Source organism: Arachis ipaensis, chromosome B9, assembly GCF_059453495.1.
Source record: "Arachis ipaensis isolate K30076 ecotype BB chromosome B9, ASM5945349v1, whole genome shotgun sequence".
Lineage (NCBI taxonomy): Eukaryota > Viridiplantae > Streptophyta > Magnoliopsida > Fabales > Fabaceae > Arachis > Arachis ipaensis.
In genome coordinates this window covers 132,482,038-132,488,142 of record NC_142444.1, presented here as the reverse complement: position 1 = coordinate 132,488,142, position 6,105 = coordinate 132,482,038, and the positions used below count along the sequence as shown (strand labels likewise).

The 6,105-nt window shown below is 36.2% G+C and overlaps 1 non-coding gene across 1 annotated transcript; it reads left to right on the top strand.

The window, feature by feature from the left end:
- Positions 1-2,860: 2,860 nt before the first annotated feature.
- On the top strand, positions 2,861-2,968 carry LOC148546369 (small nucleolar RNA R71). Its single transcript, XR_015900758.1, has one exon. It is a non-coding gene; the product is annotated as a small nucleolar RNA R71 (small nucleolar RNA).
- The last annotated feature ends 3,137 nt before the right edge of the window (positions 2,969-6,105 follow it).

Here is a 6,105-nt window from a genome sequence, read left to right as displayed (position 1 = left end):
TCCCACTAGCAACCGGTCTGAAGTTACTCTAGATCGGGCCATCATGATCCATAGCATCATGATTGGAGAAGAGGTGGAAGTTCATGAGATTATATCTCAAGAACTCTACAAGCTGGCTAACAAGTCCTCCACTATGGCAAGGTTAGCCTTTCCTCACCTCATTTGCCACCTATGCAATTCAGCTGGGATTGACATAGAGGGAGATATCCTCATTAAAGAGGACAAGCCCATCACTAAGAAAAAGATAGAGCAAGCAAGAGAGCCCATTCATGGAGCTCAAGAGGCGTATGAAGCTCATCACCATGAGATCCCGGAAATGCCTCAAATGCACTTTCCTCCACAAAACTATTGGGAGCAAATCAACACCTCCCTAGGAGAATTGAGTTCCAATATGGGACAACTAAGGGTGGAACATCAAGAGCACTCCATCATGCTTCATGAAATAAGAGAAGATCAAAAAGCAATGAGGGAGGAGCAACAAAGACAAGGAAGAGACATAGAAGAGCTCAAGGACATCATTGGTTCCTCAAGAAGGAAACACCACCATCACTAAGGTGGATTCATTCCTTGTTCTTATTTCTTCTGTTTTTCGTTTTCTATGTTATGTGCTCATCTATGTTTGTGTCTTCATTACATGATCATTAGTAGTAGTAACTTTGTCTTAAAGTTATAAATGTCCTATGAATCCATCACCTCTCTTAAATGAAAAATGTTTTAATTCAAAAGAATAAGAAGTACATGAGTTTCGAATTTATCCTTGAACTTAGCTTAATTATATTGATGTGGTGACAATGCTTCTTGTTTTCTGAATGTATGCTTGAACAGTGCATATGTCTTTTGAAGTTGTTGTTTGAGAATGTTAAATATGTTGGCTCTTGAAAGAATGATGACTAGGAGACATGTTATTTGATAATCTGAAAAATCATAAAAATGATTCTTGAAGCAAGAAAAAGCAGCAAAGAACAAAGCTTGCAGAAAAAAAAAAAAGAAAAAAAAAGGGGCGAAAAAAATAAAAAAAATAGAAAGAAAAAGAAAAAGCAAGCAGAAAAAGCCAATAACCCTTAAAACCAAAAGGCAAGGGCAAATAAAAAGGATCCCAAGGCTTTGAGCATCAGTGGATAGGAGGGCCTAAAGGAATAAAATCCTGGTCTAAGCGGCTAAACCAAGCTGTCCCTAACCATGTGCTTGTGGCGTGTAGGTGTCAAGTGAAAACTTGAGACTGAGCGGTTAAAGTCAAGGTCCAAAGCAAAAAAAAAGAGTGTGCTTAAGAACCCTGGACACCTCTAATTGGGGACTTTAGCAAAGCTGAGTCACAATCTGAAAAGGTTCACCCAGTTATGTGTCTGTGGCATTTATCTATCCGGTGGTAATACTGGAAAACAAAGTGCTTAGGGCCACGGCCAAGACTCATAAAGAAGCTGTGTTCAAGAATCATCATACTGAACTAGGAGAGTCAATAACACTATTCGAAATCTGAAGTTCCTATAGATGCCAATCATTCTGAACCTCAATGGATAAAGTGAGATGCCAAAACTATTCAAGAGGCAAAAAGCTATAAGTCCCGCTCATATGATTGAAGCTATGTTTCATTGATAGTTTGGAATTTATAGTATATTCTCTTCTTTTTATCCTATTTGATTTTCAGTTGCTTGGGGACAAGCAACAATTTAAGTTTGGTGTTGTGATGAGCGGATAATTTATACGCTTTTTGGCATTGTTTTTAGTATGTTTTTAGTAGGATCTAGTTACTTTTAGGGATGTTTTCATTAGTTTTTATGTTAAATTCACATTTCGTGATAGTATTCAAGGGAGGTTCAACTTCCCAAGTATCAATGCCAAATAATTTGGCATTTAGCTTCATGATTGCACCAAGAAACTTGGCAGTTTGCTCTTCAGTAACATCCTCATTCTCTTCAGAAGAGGAATACTCATCAGAGCTCATGAAGGGCATAAGGAGGTTCAATGGAATCTCTATGGTCTCTAGATGAGCCTCAGAGTCCTTTGGTTCCTCAGAGGGAAGCTCCTTATTGATCACTGGACGTCCCAGGAGGTCTTCATCCTTGGGATTCACGTCCTCCTCTCCCTCATTGGGTTCGGCCATTTTGCTTATGTCAATGGCCTTGCACTCTCCTTTTGGATTCTCTTCTGTATTGCTTGGGAGAGTACTGGGAGGGATTTCAGTGATCCTTTTACTCAGCTGGCCCACTTGTGCTTCCAAATTTCTAATGGAAGACCTTGTTTCATTCATGAAACTTATAGTGGCCTTAGATAGATCAGAGACTAAATTTGCTAAATTAGAAGTATTTTGTTCAGAGTTCTCTGTCTGTTGCTGAGTGGATGATGGAAAAGGCTTGCTATTGCTAAACCTGTTTCTTCCACCATTGTTAAAGCCTTGTTGAGGCTTTTGATCCTTCCATGAGAAATTTGGATGATTTCTCCATGATGAGTTATAGGTGTTTCCATAAGGTTCACCTAAGTAATTTACCTCTGCTATTGCAGGGTTCTCAGGATCATAAGCTTCTTCTTCATGAGAAGCCTCTTGAGTACTGTTGGATGCAGCTTGCATTCCATGCAGACTCTGAGAGATCATATTGACTTGCTGAGTCAATATTTTATTCTGAGCCAATATGGCATTCAGAGTATCAACTTCAAGAACTCCCTTCTTCATAGGCGTCCCATTACTCACAGGATTCCTTTCAGAAGTGTACATGAACTGGTTATTAGCAACCATGTCAATGAGTTCTTGAGCTTCTGCAGGCGTTTTCTTTAGGTGAATGGATCCACCTGCAGAAGTGTCCAGTGACATCTTTGATAGCTCAGATAAACCATCATAGAATATATCCAGGATGGTCCATTCTGAAAGCATGTCAGAAGGACACTTTTTGGTCAACTGTTTGTATCTTTCCCAAGCTTCATAGAGGGATTCACCTTCTTTCTGTCTGAAGGTTTGAACATCAGCTCTAAGCTTGCTCAGCTTTTGAGGAGGAAAGTACTTGGCTAAGAAAGCCGTGACCAGCTTATCCCAAGAGTTCAGGCTGTCTTTGGGTTGAGAATCCAACCATAATCTAGCTCTGTCTCTTACAGCAAATGGGAAAAGCATGAGCCTGTAGACTTCAGGATCTACTCCATTAGTCTTAACAGTATCACATATCTGCAAGAATTCAGTTAAGAACTGAAAAGGATCTTCAGATGGAAGTCCATGAAACTTGCAGTTCTGCTGCATCAGAGAAACTAATTGAGGTTTCAGCTCAAAGTTGTTTGCTCCAATGGCAGGAATAGAGATGCTTCTTCCATGTAAATTGGAATTAGGTGCAGTAAAGTCACCAAGCATCTTCCTTACATTATTATTATTTTTGGCTGCCATCTCCTCTTCCTGTTCGAAAATTTCTGAAAGGTTATCTCTGGATTGTTGTATTTTAGCTTCTCTTAGTTTTCTTTTCAGAGTCCTTTCAGGTTCTGGATCTGCTTCAACAAGAATGTTCTTATCCTTGCTCCTGCTCATATGACAAAGAAGAAGGCACAGAAAAATAATAATAATAGAGATCCTTTATACCACAGTATAGGGATCCCTGTGTGAGTAGAAGAAGAGGGGGAGACAAAGAATGTAATATAATGGAAGAAACACAACTGTGAGGAGGCTAGATATGTGAGATGAGATGTTAGGATATGAATGAATAAACAGAATGAGATGGGAGAGGGAGAATTTTCGAAAATATTTTTTAGAAAAAGAGTTTGTGATTTTCGAAAATGATTTTTGAAAAATGTTAGTAATTTTCGAAAATTTTTAAAATCAAAAATAAAAAATAAGAATAATTAGTTAATTAAAAAGAAATTTTTGAAAAAGAGGGAAGATATTTTCGAAAATTAGAGAGAGAGAGTTAGTTAGGTAGTTTTGAAAAAGTTAAGAAACAAACAAAAAGTTAGTTAGTTAGTTGAAACAAATTTTGAAAATCAATTTTGAAAAGATAAGAAGATAGGTGGTTAGAAAAGATATTTTGAAAAAGATAAGATAAGAAGATATTTTTGAAAAGATATGATTGAAATTAGTTTTGAAAAAGATTTGATTTTTAAAATCACAATTAATGACTTGATTCACAAGAAATCATAAGATATGATTCTAGAACTTAAAGTTTGAATCTTTCTTAACAAGCAAGTAACAAACTTGAAATTTTTGAATCAAAACATTAATTGTTATTGTTATTTTCGAAAATTTGATATAAAAATAAGAAAAAGATTTTTGAAAAATATTTTTGGAATTTTCGAAAATAACTAAGAATTTTGAAAAAGATTTGATTTTTGAAAAAAAAGATTTTGAAAAAAGATAAGATTTTCAAATTGAAAATTTGATTTGACTCATAAGAAACAACTTGATTTTAAAATTTTTTGAAAAAGTCAATCCAAATTTTCGAATTTGAGGAGAGAAAAAGGGAAAGATATTTTTTTTTTTTTGAATTTTTAATGAAGAGAAAGAAAAACAAGAAAAATGATGCAATGCATGAGGATTTTAGATCAAAACATGTGATGTATGCAAGAATGCTATGAATGTCAAGATAAACACCAAGAACACTTTGAATGTCATGATGAACATCAAGAACATAATTTTGAAAAACTTTTGATGCAAAGAAAACATGTAAGACACCAAACTTAGAAATCTTTCATGTTTAGACTCTAATAAACGAAAAATGCATATGAAAAACAACAAAAGATGCAAAACAAGAAAAACATCAAGATCAAACAAGAAGACTAACCAAGAACAACTTGAAGATCATGAAGAACACTATGAATGCATGAATTTTTTCGAAAAAAATGCAAGATGCATATGCAATTGACACCAAACTTATAATGTGACTCAAGACTCAAACAAGAAACATGAAAAATATTTTTTTGATTTTTATGATTTTCTAATTTTTTTGTATTTTTTTTCGAAAATTATATGAAAAAGAAAAAAATAAGGATTCCAAAATTTTTAACATGAATTCCAGGAATCTTGCATTCTTAGTCTAAAGCTTCAGTCCAGGAATTAGACATGGCTCACTAGCCAGCCAAGTTTTCAATGAAAGCTCCGGTCCAAAACACTAGACATGGCCAATGGCCAGCCAAGCTTCAGCAAACATAGATACCTCTCATGTATACAACAGTTGATATTTCATCCAACTTCATATACTTATGAGTGGAAGCCTCAGTCCAAAAAATTTAGACATCGCTTTGCAGCCAGTCAGGCTTCACATGCTTCATGAAACACTAGAATTCATTCTTAAAAATTCTGAATAAAATTTTTGGAAACATTTTTTTTTTTCGAAAACAAAGGAGAAAATTTTGAAATGTTTTTGAAAAATTTTTTGAAAAGAAAACAAAAAGAAAATTACCTAATCTGAGCAACAAGATGAACCGTCAGTTGTCCAAACTCGAACAATCCCCGGCAACGGCGCCAAAAACTTGGTGCACGAAATTGTGATGTCTAGGCTCAAACTATTCCTGGCACGTGAGCAACTTGGTATGCGTAATCGTGATTACACATTCATAATTTGTCACAACTTCGATACAACTAACCAGCAAGTGCACTGGGTCGTCCAAGTAATACCTTACGTGAGTAAGGGTCGAATCCCACAGAGATTGTTGGTATGAAGCAAGCTATGGTCACCTTGTAAATCTCAGTCAGGCGGATATAAAATAATTATGGAGTTTTCGAATAATAAATAATAGAATAGGGATAGAGGTACTTATGTAAATCATTGGTGGGAATTTCAGATAAGCGAATGGAGATGCTTTTCGTTCTTCTGAACCTCTGCTTTCCTGCTATCTTCATCCAATCAGTCTTACTCCTTTCCATGGCTGGCTTTATGTGATACATCACCACTGTCAATGGCTACTTTCGGTCATCTCTCGGGAAAATGATCCAATGCCCTGTCACGGCACGGCTAATCGTCTGGAGGCATCACCCTTGCCAATGGCTTCATCTTATCCTCTCAGTGAATAATATGCTCACGCACCCTGTCACGGCACGGCTATTCATCTGTCGGTTCTCGATCATGCTGGAATAGGATTTACTATCCTTTTGCGTCTGTCACTAACGCCCTGCAATCGCGAGTTAGGAGCTCGTCACAG